The sequence below is a fragment of the Cryptomeria japonica genome, chromosome 10 (genome assembly GCF_030272615.1).
Source record: "Cryptomeria japonica chromosome 10, Sugi_1.0, whole genome shotgun sequence".
Taxonomy (NCBI): Eukaryota; Viridiplantae; Streptophyta; class Pinopsida; order Cupressales; family Cupressaceae; genus Cryptomeria; species Cryptomeria japonica.
In genome coordinates, this window is record NC_081414.1 from 524,532,367 (window position 1) to 524,547,918 (window position 15,552).

The following is a 15,552-nucleotide window of genomic DNA, read 5'->3' on the forward strand; positions in this document are numbered from 1 at the left end:
TGCACTAATGAAAGTAAAAGATGAGGCTATCTTTCTAATCACCTAAGAAAGGTGAGAACATACTCGCCTATCATCAAAGACATGAAATACATGATAGTGTAAAGCGGAAAATCGCGATCGAACCCTAGTTGCTCTCCCCTCTTCCAACTCCGAGGAGAGAGAAGGGAGATTCACTAGGGTTGATGGTTTTCACGTAGGGGAGAGACTTTACATTCAAAAGAGGGGTTGAAACCCATAAGATCCAATCCCACGCAATGCAAGATTGGATGCTAAATGTGTTTCAAGGGTTAAGACAGCAAGGCTACCCTCTTTTGTAAAGAATGTGCATAGAAGAATTAAGCTAGGAATGCATAGAAAGTGACAAAGATTCACTTATAAACTGAGATAGGAATACAGTATGAAGCTACGGACCTGGAATTAGCAGTAAAATGTCGATACGGCACTGTCCTGCAAATTTGAGCGAAAGTTGTCGCGACGATGGCACCCAGCGCCATGGTCCTCCGAAAAATCTGTGAAACGAAGGGGGATCTGTTCGTCTCTGCACAAGGATTCTAGATCTTCAATTTCAGCCGCGTACCTGCAACCTACACATAGAAAAGCGAAGACGATTGGGGGGTTAGGGATTAGGGGTTTTCCTTTAGGTCAAACCCCGGTTTTGGAATTAACCAAGAAATGAGCAAGTGCTGTAAATGTAAATGTCTGTAATGTAAAACAAGTACTCATACCTTGTTGTAAGGATGTTTGTATCCTTATGTGCGAAGGTATAGATGTTGTATGTTGTTGTAGTATGTTGTATGTAGTAAGTGATCTCCTCTTCAATGGTTGAATCCTTGTCTTAAATGCAACACTTAGCCTTGAATGGAGACTTAGAAGGAATGCTTGAATGTTTGAATGCTTGAATGCTTGAGTATAGTTTCCACGCTTTGTACACATATCCTCTTCATGCCAAATGAGAGAGAAAAATGTAGTTTATATACTTGTCATTTAGGGTTGATAGACTGATTTTCCCGAACTTAGGCCGACCAGGAAAGATAATTTCCAAATTGCAAACATAAAGACCCAAGACCCCTTAGGAGACCGGGCCCACAATAGGCCCAGGGACCAGGGCGCTGGGCGCCATGGTCCTGGGGGACCAGGGCGCTAGGCGCCCTGGTCCTGAAGGACCAGGGCGCTAGGCGCTCTGGTCCCACCTCCCGGGATAGCAGGGTGCAAGGAGGTTCAGGCTAGGGTGCTTGAAAAATGCACTTTTCAGTGTCGTAATCAAGTTTCAGGGTCTCCATTCAGGTTGCGTGTTGCGTCGCCATCGTGAAGACCGAAATGCAGTCGAAATTGCAAGTGTCGCAATTTTAGGACGCTACATTTAGCCCCCACTTTAGCGGGAGTATGTATGCTCATACTTCCGGTAAAGTACAAGGAAACAACATTGAAAGATTTTCACCACGTCAAGGAGGCAAGACACACCAAGCCCCCAGTGGACTAAGGATCTTACGACTTCGATTGACAAAGTAAAAGGGAAGTGTAATGCCCCGCCAGGAAACCCCTAAGGGTTTAAATTAAAAGCACTCAAATAGAGTAAAATTTTTATTTTTATTTTTATAATAATTAAGAGTGTTAATGAAAAGGTTACAATATTAAGATAAATTGAGGTTAACTCAATTCATTATTAGACACGACATTAAAATACAATGGAGATTATCTGTCAACTTAGATATCCCAGCAGAAGGCTCAGCCAATCCTAAGGAGTTTCCTAACGCGATTACATAACCTTACACCTAACTCAACTTGCGTCATCAGATCCATTAATCTGGATATCTTAATTATGAGAGAATGCATAGATCTTGAATTAATATGTATTCAATGTTTTGACAACTTATGACCTTAGGGAACGTTCAATTACTTTGGTGGGTGAGGAGGCCATCAAGAGGTTAATTACTCAATGCACTTTAATTCATAGTTTCATTAGGAGGTCTCCAAATAGGTTCAAGCGTTTTAAATATAACAAAGTTCATTCATTAGAGTTTTAAAATAACCATCCACACTTGACATCATCCCTTTAATGCTATAAATGTGCTTAATGAGATACGATCGTTTAGGATTAAACTACGATTTGTAAAGCGAAGGTCCCATCATTTGATTTTAAAGTATTCACTCACATTTGATATATAGTTTTTTTTTTTTTTTTTAAATATTAAAAGGTATGGTTAATAGGAAGAATTCGTTCCTAAGGGATTGTCTACTATTAATAGAGTGAGGTCCCTTTATTTGAATTCATGCGTAGCCAACTAATGAGTTGCAGCTCTTAAAAGAAAGATAAAATGTGAGTAGCCATAGGAGTCATTTGAAGTTTTAAAATATTACTACTAGATGGCTAGGACCATTACGTTGAAAATGCAATTGGGCCACAAGAGTTCATTCTCTAACTTCAAGATATAGATAGCAAGATATTATCTAACATTTCAAGATTAAAGTATAAATTCCAAGGGATGCTCTTCCATTAGGATTGAATTACAATTATCTCGTTGCAAATCACTTTTTTTTTATCGATAAATGAATATAATGTGAGAGAGATTCTTTTATTAGATTTAATGTATCAACAACTAATTGAATCCCTTCTTTTTCAGTTCATCTTTAACAATCATAAAGAAATCCATTTGTTGGGGTTAAAATTAGGGTGGACTAGTTGAGTTTCACCAATTATCAAGTTAAATTTCGGTAAGGTTGATTTGTTAAGATTAAACGTAATTGACCAATCCACTATACCAAATATAATGAAACATAATTATCATGACGTTTCCCATTCTAGTTCAATCTTAGCAAACATGAGGGATTCCTTTTTATAAAGATTAGCATATGGGTTTTCTAGTTGGGTTCACCCGGTTATAGAAGTAATCTGGGGAGGGTTATTGATTCAAAATTACAACATAAATTACTAAGTATATTCGTTCAATATACAACATGAATATTTGAATGAGCCCACACGATTAACAAATTAATCCGGTGAGGACTATTGTTAAGATTAAAACGTGAAATAACTTAACAAATTTAACCAATGTAATGAAACATAATTTACATGGCGAGATTCGTTTACTAAGGTAAAGGATAGATATTTCTATTATGTTCATCTTTTAGATTTCAATTTAAGAATTGTGACATAATTTTATCTTTGTTTCCTTTTTACATTCATTTCATTTATATACTTAACATCAAGTTAATCCAATAAAGTAATTCTAATGAGATTTCTGCCACTATTACAATTTAAATTAACATAACCAATTTACCTTTTTTTTTTACACTTTAATTTCAATATTTAAATACCATGCCATATTCATAATTCTCAACGTTTTATGAATTTAAATAACTACGTTTATCCATATGAAAAATGTTATCCATTTAAATTTGAATTCATTTAATTTACACCATACACTTTGCAAGAATACAACCATTCAAGATAATTTAAAACATAAAACAAAGTATGCTATAAACATCGCATGACACAGAATATGATCTCGGAGTTCACCCCGGATGGGCTACATCTCCGGGTCTGCTCAACTGCAAGACCCTTTTTGGTATTTAATATAGTTAAGGTTACATATTTACATGTCTTTACAATCTTGCCTTTTAGGCGAACACATACACTATTCAACATCTATTTCGATTGATTTTTACACAATGATCCCTTTTAAAGCGGGTCAAATTGAATTATAACCAAAGGAAAACAACAAAACTAGATTCCATTGCTTGACGGTAGCCTAACTAAAGGGGTTTAACCGACTTATAACCATCCACTATCATGACAAGTCTTGCCATTCCATAACCAAATTCTATTATAGAAAATTTAAACCTACATAAGCATAATCCGGAAGAGGTGTTCGTTTAGCATATCTGTCTAACCATTAATGTCGAACAAGTTTACGGATTTGATAATTTAATTTTTATTCAAAAATTCGTATTAGTCCACCATGACTATTTAGACCATGTAAAAAAAAAAAATAAGAGTTAACTTGAGTATGCTGAAACCAATATGAAATTTAAAGGAAAACTTGTATTCAAGTATGGGTTTACTAATGTTGCTTCCCTAAAGTCCAAATATATTAATTTATAATCCAAGGTTAATAGTATAAGAACTGAATTTAAAATTGAATAATATCAAAGAATTTAAAGTAAATCCCTTATACTAATTTTTTTTTTAGTTCACTAAATAAATCTGATTTCTTCTTTTTATGTGACATGCATATGCCTCCCTTTTTTCTTTCTTCTAAACATATTATATAAAATAATAAACAATTAATAATTAAAAATCCATTAAACTGAACTTTTTTTTTTTTAAAACAAATTATATAAAATAAAATAATAATAATTAAATAAAACAAATAAAATAACTGTTTTTTTTAAATTTCAAAAAAAAGGAGAGGGGAGAGGGTACCCACGTGGACATCCACGTGGGCCCTCCCCCACCTTTGGCAGCCTAGCTACCTTTTGGTAGCGCTGCTACCAAATGGTAGCAGAGCGCTACCAAAGGTAGCGCTGCTACCATTTGGTAGCAGATCGCTACCATCTGGTAGCAACTGCCATGGGGGGCACTAAACCCTTTTTTTTTGTTTAATTTTTTTTTTTTAAAATATATTTGTTACAGCCATTTAAATACAGTCTGAAAAAAAAATAAAAGAGATAACAAGATTCTCAGTGCACTCACACAGCCTGAGACAGAAAGAAAGAAGCATTCTCCAGCAGTTTTTATATGCATTTTTTTTGAATGTCATGAACAAAACACCCCAAATGGAAATGAAAAACAAATAAAACCCCATTTTTTTTATAGTCCTAAAATAGATTTTCAGATTTCTCTTAGCAACCAACCAGCTGGAAACTAAATCTAAAAAAAAACATTCATGGGTAGCAATCCTCTCTGTTTTTCCAGCATTTCATGGAGGGCATAACAATAAACAAAAGGGGAGATTAAAATTTCTTACCTCCAAACGCTTTCCAGGAAGAGATTTTGATGAAGATGAGCTCCCAAATCAGCTGCTCTCATTCCTCATCCCTCTCCAAAATCCCCCAATCTCCCTTGCAAGAACCATCTTTTTCCAAAAAAAGACCCAAGGCCAAGAAGCCCCCAAAATGCTTACCAAACAAGATTAAAAAGAAAACCCTAATTTTTGCCCTAATTTCAATTTCGAAATTAGGTATTTATTTTTAAAAATAAAATGATTGAAAATCCCAAATGGAAGTCATTCATTACCATTATTTATTAATCTTATATGTTTTCCCCTATTAAAATTAAAATGCTTCTTTTTCTTATTGAGTTTTAAATTTTAATTTCTTAATATCGATTTAGGCCTACATTTATATTTTGGGACTACTTACCGGGTAAGGCGTTTTGATTAAATTTTAATTTTCTAAAAATCAATCTTTTTATACTATGTCAACTATACAAGTAAAAAGGAAATAATTTCGTTTAAATAATAATAATTTATCTCTTTCCTTCCAAAATGCGAAAATGAGTAATTTATTACTATCTCCCAAACGACTTTAAAATTTTTCCTTTCTAAAATGCATAATTTATTAAAATCGTAGTTATTAAAATTAACTATTAAATTAACTCGCTATAACTTAATAAAGCGACATTTTTAAATAAATGACTCATCTAATGCAAGAGTCTTGTTTATTCAAATTTCTCAATTACAAATGCATAAAAGTTACAAATGCGTAAATGAGCACACTAACCTCAGTTAAATACCTTAAGCTTGCTACAATAACAATTTAAAGCAATCTCTTAAATTAGTGATTAATCATATAAAAGAAACTACCTATTTAAATTCCTATATCACTATTGCGTACGCCTACTCATAAATTTAAATTTAATACTTAGGGTAACAAACCTCACTTACCTTGCGCAAGGCACGCAAATCGAGGAAGTCCTCCAAGTCTCTCGACACGCATCCCAATGAAATGCAAGCCCCACGAATCCACACACGATGCCCACCTAACCATGGCTAAGGCAAGACGAGAGTTATATGACTACTAAATCCGAATTCAAAGATGAAAGAGCATACTCAACCTTGCAAATTCCAAAGGAGATGAACCTTGCCCTAAGCGATGTTGTACCTGCAAATCTCCTGCACCCATGAATTCATACAAGCATGCATATACATATACATATTCAATGAAGGCGTTAGCTCAAGATTTATCTCAAGGGTTAGGAAACAATTACATTTACACGAAAATCGATGCAAAAGCACAATAATAAGTATGCACAATTTATTTCTATTATCTAAACTACACATTGCATATCGGTTAATCTACCATTCGAGAATGCCACATAGGAAGTCAATCAAGGTTAAACGGGTTTTAAAAGTCCGACTAGGGTATGGGCATTACATTCTCCCCCCCTAGGTTCCGACTTACTCCTGGAAGTCGCAAGGTTATACGGAAGTCCTGCAACACTTATTAGTCCTTAAACTCACTTAACAATTATCAATTTGCACAAACAACTATTTAGTCAACAATTTAAAACATTATTCATCAACAAAAATGCATCTAACATCATTCACACCTTCAAATATTCTATAATTTTCACACAATTATAGCAAAGATACGAGACTTTTCCCTTCTTAATACACCAAATTAAAGCAATTAAAATACACATAGACATAGTTATCCTTCTCATTTAGCAATCATGACAAGAAAACAGGCTCTCAAGGTCAATTTCTTCCATCAATTCCTCTTTTTTTTCACAAGATTTATCACATAAAACTAGCCTCAAATAACAATTTCTACCACCAAGTTAATTTTTCAACAAATAAGAACAACGTAAGAACTCGATTGTTTACATTTTTTTCAGACATACAAGATCCTTTCCAATGACTATGCCCCATAACATAGTGACAAGTTAGCACCATTTAATCCATTATCACACATAATATCCATCCACAAGACTGGTTTGCACAACACAATAGGCTACATGTGAGCATGTCAAATGCTCGGTCAGAGGTAACATATATGATCCACATTTCTATGTCTGCTCTCAGAATAAATACATGATCAACAAATATCCATCATCTCACTCAAGGGCTTGATGGTGCTAGGGTACACCATAGCGGTGCCACCTTCCATACAAGTCCCTCGTGAATATCCCTTGTTGTGTAAGGTGTTTAGCCTCCAAGAGATAGTCACCACTCATAGGTAGGTAGTGGATCTTAGCTGTTTTCACAGCCTCACATACCTCCATCCTCAAGGTTCCTTGCGTCTACTTCCTCGTATACACTCATCCAAGCCCGTCTCCTACATTCTTGGAGAGGAATTCACATTACAACACAAGACCAGCATATGGAAACAACAAGGATAAACCGGTTTAGCCACTAAAGTACAAAAGATTAAAGATAATAATTGTCAATTCCAACAATAAAACAAGAAAATAATTTCCGGATTTGCAACATCAAATCAAGTGAAATCAAGATCGCAAGATCGTGGCTAAACTGTCAAGGTCAAGGTAAAATAAATTGCTGGCCCACAAGGAGATAAATAAATAATTACAAGAAAATCATAATTGCACATTACATCACTACGTGACTAGTAGCTAGCCACCAACGAGGAAGGAAGGAACAATCGTCTAGCTACCCTAGTAGCTCATCATGTGGTGTGACCAAGTCACACATCCACATGGCATGGCAGTGTGCACCTCGGCATCACCCCGCATCACGTCGTCACGTGGCATGGCTCTACCCAATACATAGCGGTAGACCGCATGGAAATGTCTACTACATCCCGCATCGTGTCTCAGCACTGCATGGCAATACTCCAAGCGGACAAAGCGCGCAATGGACGTATCCCGCATGGCAGTGTACCCCGCGGATAAGGCACGCGCTGGTCACACTCCGCATAGCGATGTTCCTCTTAGGATACTCGCCGTAAGCCAGAGGTATACATGGCTAAGGTCTACCCATAAGTCTACCAACACTAGCCTGTTGGTAACTTATGTAGAACAATAACACGCCTCTCATGAAGACAAGGCAACAAATGCTCCAATATGCAAGAAAGTACCATGCCTCTCATGAAGACAAGGCAACAAATGCTCCAATATGCAAGAAAGTACCACGCCTCTCATGAAGACAAGGCAACAAATGCTCCAATATGCAAGAAAGTACCACGCCTCTCATGAAGACAAGGCAACAAATGCTCCAATGGAATCCAACAATATGCTCAAAAACTGTCATCTATATGCTCAAGATAAAGGATAGGAATAAGGCTGGCACACATGAACCTCATAAATCGGTTCATCACAAGAGGAAGTATTGAGTACACCTGTGTTATAGTTTCGTTACAAAACCATGCTTTTCCTCAAAATAGGGAAGCTAAAGTCACTTCGCGTCGACATTACTCGTACGCTGTCCATACTATTCGAGGAATGGTGACTTCTACTACTACCCCTTCACATACTGACTTATCAACAACCCGTGGGTTGGCACTCAGTAAGGGAAACAAACAAGCAACACCACATAGATAGGTATGGTTTCCCATACTCATAAACAACACATTCCCCATGGTTGATTACTTCACCATCCCATGGGCACACAAAGCAAGTACGGGTTTTCTCACAACACACACAGAATAGCACTATTACTGGTTTAGTCACATTTACGGGGAGTACTTTACATTATACTAACATATACTTAAGGGAAATTTTAATTAAGCTTTACACATGAACCACCAAACAAATTTTACTCTAGATCCACGTACTGAAATTTTTAACAATTCAAATTTACACAATGAGATAACATCATTCTAATATCTTCCTCAATCTTCCCTAAGCATTTTCATTCACATTATTAACTATGCAATTTCCCTTTTCAAGATGGAAAACTTTCCCCTTTCAATTAGAAGCCCAAAGCAACATAAAATTTCATAGGCATTATAGAAAAACTTCTTCTTAAATCACTGCATTCTAAATAGTGTTTCAAAAACAACAATTCCTATATTTTAAACGAGAGGAGGAAGAGAGTTGGAAAATCAACTATTTCCTACGAATACACAAGAATTTCAAAATCACACCATATGCTCGGACATAAGTTTATCATTTGAGTTGCACGGTTTTCATTTTTCTATCCCTAGGAAGGTTCCAAAACATCCTAACATGACATTTCTAATCATTATTGCTGCACTATAATGTTCTAGTTTTCCGAACAAGAATTCAAAACAATCAATTTTTCTTTTGTAATACAAGTCTTCTAAAGCACAATCACTATCCGTAATACGTTACAATACAATTATACCTCAAATTTAACATTGAAACTTCATAATATGATAAGGAGGTAAATAACGAGCTATCTACTAGATTTTACACATTTAGTGCATACAATTCCACAAGTCTTTTATTTACTCCTTTCGAAACATAATAAGGCAATTATCTAATTCCAAAACAAGTTAAATGGTGCGTCATTTAATAGGTCCTAATCACACTAATTGAATAAGCACATAAAACAATCTTTTGAGAAGCACATCAATTTACTCTTGAAGCTACTACAGTATGTCCTCTTTTGGTATTCCTTTCTCATTAAGCAATTCTCACAAAATCAGCTATATGCATCTTATTAAAGCACCTTACTTAAAATGAAATTTAATTATACTACTCTTGCCAAACACATGGAGAATCCCTTTAATGCAAACATTCCATTTTCTATCATTAACCAAAAATTAACTCCCAAGTCAATCCCTTTCACAATCTAAAACACAAAAACATTATGAGGCTCACACAAGGCTCTAGAATATCATCCTTTCTCTTGCAATTAGAAAACTTAAATAAAAGATAACTATACATATCAATTCCTGTTAATTTACTTAGAGAGAGAAGAGGAAGAGTCATATTCACTCAATTTTCTACAAAATAAGCATTAGCATTTGTCATACTAGTCTTTCAAGTGGACAATCATGAAGATAGAGCCAAAACCACAAACAAACAAATTTCGTTCTTTTAGGTTCAAGACATTAACAACCAACTTAGATAGATTAGTCAAAAGGTAAAACAAAGCAAGAATGAAGGTACATACGAATCCTTTTCAAAGAAGAGAAGTCATAGACCAAGACCTCAATAGGTAGACAAAACACCCATAATTATTTCCAAAACACCCACATCAATAAGGTGAAAGCAAAGTGTGAACACACATGTTACACACAAATAGGGTTTGTTAAATCACACCCTCACATCAAGGTGGACAAGCATACAACATATGATAGACACATACACAACAACTAAGGGCACAAGCGAAACCAGAGATCCCAGTGTTGCAACATGGGCTCTGATACCAAGTGTAATGCCCCGCCAGGAAACCCCTAAGGGTTTAAATTAAAAACACTCAAATAGAGTAAAATTTTTTATTTTTTTTTTATGATAATTAAGAGTGTTAATGAAAAGGTTACAATATTAAGATAAATTGAGGTTAACTCAATTCATTATTAGACACGACATTAAAATACAATGGAGATTATCTGTCAACTTAGATATCCCAGCGGAAGGCTCAGCCAATCCTAAGGATTTTCCTAACGCGATTACATAACCTTACACCTAACTCAACTTGCGTCATCAGATCCATTAATCTGGATATCTTAATTATGAGAGAATGCATAGATCTTGAATTAATATGTATTCAATGTTTTGACAACTTATGACCTTAGGGAACGTTCAATTACTTTGGTGGGTGAGGAGGCCATCAAGAGGTTAATTACTCAATGCACTTTAATTCATAGTTTCATTAGGAGGTCTCCAAATAGGTTCAAGCGTTTTAAATATAACAAAGTTCATTCATTAGAGTTTTAAAATAACCATCCACACTTGACATCATCCCTTTAATGCTATAAATGTGCTTAATGAGATACGATCGTTTAGGATTAAACTACGATTTGTAAAGCGAAGGTCCCATCATTTGATTTTAAAGTATTCACTCACATTTGATATATAGTTTTTTTTTTTTTTTTTAAATATTAAAAGGTATGGTTAATAGGAAGAATTCGTTCCTAAGGGATTGTCTACTATTAATAGAGTGAGGTCCCTTTATTTGAATTCATGCGTAGCCAACTAATGAGTTGCAGCTCTTAAAAGAAAGATAACATGTGAGTAGCCATAGGAGTCATTTGAAGTTTTAAAATATTACTACTAGATGGCTAGGACCATTACGTTGAAAATGCAATTGGGCCACAAGAGTTCATTCTCTAACTTCAAGATATAGATAGCAAGATATTATCTAACATTTCAAGATTAAAGTATAAATTCCAAGGGATGCTCTTCCATTAGGATTGAATTACAATTATCTCGTTGCAAATCACTTTTTTTTTATCGATAAATGAATATAATGTGAGAGAGATTCTTTTATTAGATTTAATGTATCAACAACTAATTGAATCCCTTCTTTTTCAGTTCATCTTTAACAATCATAAAGAAATACATTTGTTGGGGTTAAAATTAGGGTGGACTAGTTGAGTTTCACCAATTATCAAGTTAAATTTCGGTAAGGTTGATTTGTTAAGATTAAACGTAATTGACCAATCCACTATACCCAATATAATGAAACATAATTATCATGACGTTTCCCATTCTAGTTCAATCTTAGCAAACATGAGGGATTCCTTTTTATAAAGATTAGCATATGGGTTTTCTAGTTGGGTTCACCCGGTTATAGAAGTAATCTGGGGAGGGTTATTGATTCAAAATTACAACATAAATTACTAAGTATATTCGTTCAATATACAACATGAATATTTGAATGAGCCCACACGATTAACAAATTAATCCGGTGAGGACTATTGTTAAGATTAAAATGTGAAATAACTTAACAAATTTAACCAATGTAATGAAACATAATTGACATGGTGAGATTCGTTTACTAAGGTAAAGGATAGATATTTCTATTATGTTCATCTTTTAGATTTCAATTTAAGAATTGTGACATAATTTTATCCTTGTTTCCTTTTTACATTCATTTCATTTATATACTTAACATCAAGTTAATCCAATAAAGTAATTCTAATGAGATTTCTGCCACTATTACAATTTAAATTAACATAACCAATTTACCTTTTTTTTTTACACTTTAATTTCAATATTTAAATACCATGCCATATTCATAATTCTCAACGTTTTATGAATTTAAATAACTACGTTTATCCATATGAAAAATGTTATCCATTTAAACTTGAATTCATTTAATTTACACCATACACTTTGCAAGAATACAACCATTCAAGATAATTTAAAACATAAAACAAAGTACGCTATAAACATCGCATGACACAGAATATGATCTCGGAGTTCACCCCGGGCGGGCTACATCTCCGGGTCTGCTCAACTGCAAGACCCTTTTTGGTATTTAATATAGTTAAGGTTACATATTTACATGTCTTTACAATCTTGCCTTTTAGGCGAACACATACACTATTCAACATCTATTTCGATTGATTTTTACACAGTGATCCCTTTTAAAGCGGGTCAAATTGAATTATAACCAAAGGAAAACAACAAAACTAGATTCCATTGCTTGACGGTAGCCTAACTAAGGGGGTTTAACCGACTTATAACCATCCACTATCATGACAAGTCTTGCCATTCCATAACCAAATTCTATTATAGAAAATTTAAACCTACATAAGCATAATCCGGAAGAGGTGTTCGTTTACCATATCTGTCTAACCATTAATGTCGAACAAGTTTACGGATTTGATAATTTAATTTTTATTCAAAAATTCGTATTAGTCCACCATGACTATTTAGACCATGTAAAAAAAAAAAATAAGAGTTAACTTGAGTATGCTGAAACCAATATGAAATTTAAAGGAAAACTTGTATTCAAGTATGGGTTTACTAATGTTGCTTCCCTAAAGTCCAAATATATTAATTTATAATCCAAGGTTAATAGTATAAGAACTGAATTTAAAATTGAATAATATCAAAGAATTTAAAGTAAATCCCTTATACTAATTTTTTTTTTAGTTCACTAAATAAATCTGATTTCTTCTTTTTATGTGACATGCATATGCCTCCCTTTTTTCTTTCTTCTAAACATATTATATAAAATAATAAACAATTAATAATTAAAAATCCATTAAACTGAACTTTTTTTTTTTTTAAAACAAATTATATAAAATAAAATAATAATAATTAAATAAAACAAATAAAATAATTATTTTTTTTAAATTTCAAAAAAAAGGAGAGGGGAGAGGGTACCCACGTGGACATCCACGTGGGCCCTCCCCCACCTTTGGCAGCCTAGCTACCTTTTGGTAGCGCTGCTACCAAATGGTAGCAGAGCACTACCAAAGGTAGCGCTGCTACCATTTGGTAGCAGATCGCTACCATCTGGTAGCAACTGCCGTGGGGGGCACTAAACCCTTTTTTTTTGTTTAATTTTTTTTTTTTTAAATATATTTGTTACAGCCATTTAAATACAGTCTGAAAAAAAAATAAAAGAGATAACAAGATTCTCAGTGCACTCACACAGCCTGAGACAAAAAGAAAGAAGCATTCTCCAGTAGTTTTTATATGCATTTTTTTTGAATGTCATGAACAAAACACCCCAAATGGAAATGAAAAACAAATAAAACCCCATTTTTTTTACAGTCCTAAAATAGATTTTCAGATTTCTCTTAGCAACCAACCAGCTGGAAACTAAATCTAAAAAAAAACATTCATGGGTAGCAATCCTCTCTGTTTTTCCAGCATTTCATGGAGGGCATAACAATAAACAAAAGGGGAGATTAAAATTTCTTACCTCCAAACGCTTTCCAGGAAGAGATTTTGATGAAGATGAGCTCCCAAATCAGCTGCTCTCATTCCTCATCCCTCTCCAAAATCCCCCAATCTCCCTTGCAAGAACCATCTTTTTCCAAAAAAAGACCCAAGGCCAAGAAGCCCCCAAAATGCTTACCAAACAAGATTAAAAAGAAAACCCTAATTTTTGCCCTAATTTCAATTTCGAAATTAGGTATTTATTTTTAAAAATAAAATGATTGAAAATCCCAAATGGAAGTCATTCATTACCATTATTTATTAATCTTATATGTTTTCCCCTATTAAAATTAAAATGCTTCTTTTTCTTATTGAGTTTTAAATTTTAATTTCTTAATATCGATTTAGGCCTACATTTATATTTTGGGACTACTTACCGGGTAAGGCGTTTTGATTAAATTTTAATTTTCTAAAAATCAATCTTTTTATACTATGTCAACTATACAAGTAAAAAGGAAATAATTTCGTTTAAATAATAATAATTTATCTCTTTCCTTCCAAAATGCGAAAATGAGTAATTTATTACTATCTCCCAAACGACTTTAAAATTTTTCCTTTCTAAAATGCATAATTTATTAAAATCGTAGTTATTAAAATTAACTATTAAATTAACTCGCTATAACTTAATAAAGCGACATTTTTAAATAAATGACTAATCTAATGCAAGAGTCTTGTTTATTCAAATTTCTCAATTACAAATGCATAAAAGTTACAAATGCGTAAATGAGCACACTAACCTCAGTTAAATACCTTAAGCTTGCTACAATAACAATTTAAAGCAATCTCTTAAATTAGTGATTAATCATATAAAAGAAACTACCTATTTAAATTCCTATATCACTATTGCGTACGCCTACTCATAAATTTAAATTTAATACTTAGGGTAACAAACCTCACTTACCTCGCGCAAGGCACGCAAATCGAGGAAGTCCTCCAAGTCTCTCGACACGCATCCCAATGAAACGCAAGCCCCACGAATCCACACACGATGCCCACCTAACCATGGCTAAGGCAAGACGAGAGTTATATGACTACTAAATCCGAATTCAAAGATGAAAGAGCATACTCAACCTTGCAAATTCCAAAGGAGATGAACCTTGCCCTAAGCGATGTTGTACCTGCAAATCTCCTGCACCCATGAATTCATACAAGCATGCATATACATATACATATTCAATGAAGGCGTTAGCTCAAGATTTATCTCAAGGGTTAGGAAACAATTACATTTACACGAAAATCGATGCAAAAGCACAATAATAAGTATGCACAATTTATTTCTATTATCTAAACTACACATTGCATATCGGTTAATCTACCATTCGAGAATGCCACATAGGAAGTCAATCAAGGTTAAACGGGTTTTAAAAGTCCGACTAGGGTATGGGCATTACAGGAAGATCACGAGGGAGAACCATGACTGTCAGTAGTAAGGTTCCCTCACTATGAGTCATGCAAGAAAGATATCAAAAATTTTCAAGGCAAAGCTAAATTTGTCAAGAAATTTTCAAGTATCTTGAAAAGATATGAACGGGATGTATGCCCCCCTACGTTAAAGCGATCGCACACGCCTCACCGGGGGTGATTGCTTTAAGGTAGTGATACATATAAGAATGAAAAGGGAAAGGAGCACGTTATCGCAAGGATTTAGCCCCCAAGTGTGAGATAAACCCAAGGATAATAGACACAAAACACAAAGCACGAGGTGACTTCGCTTTCCTTGGGTTCTGTATGCTGTATGATAATTCATGTATATATATCATATGTATGTATGCATAATTGTTCTT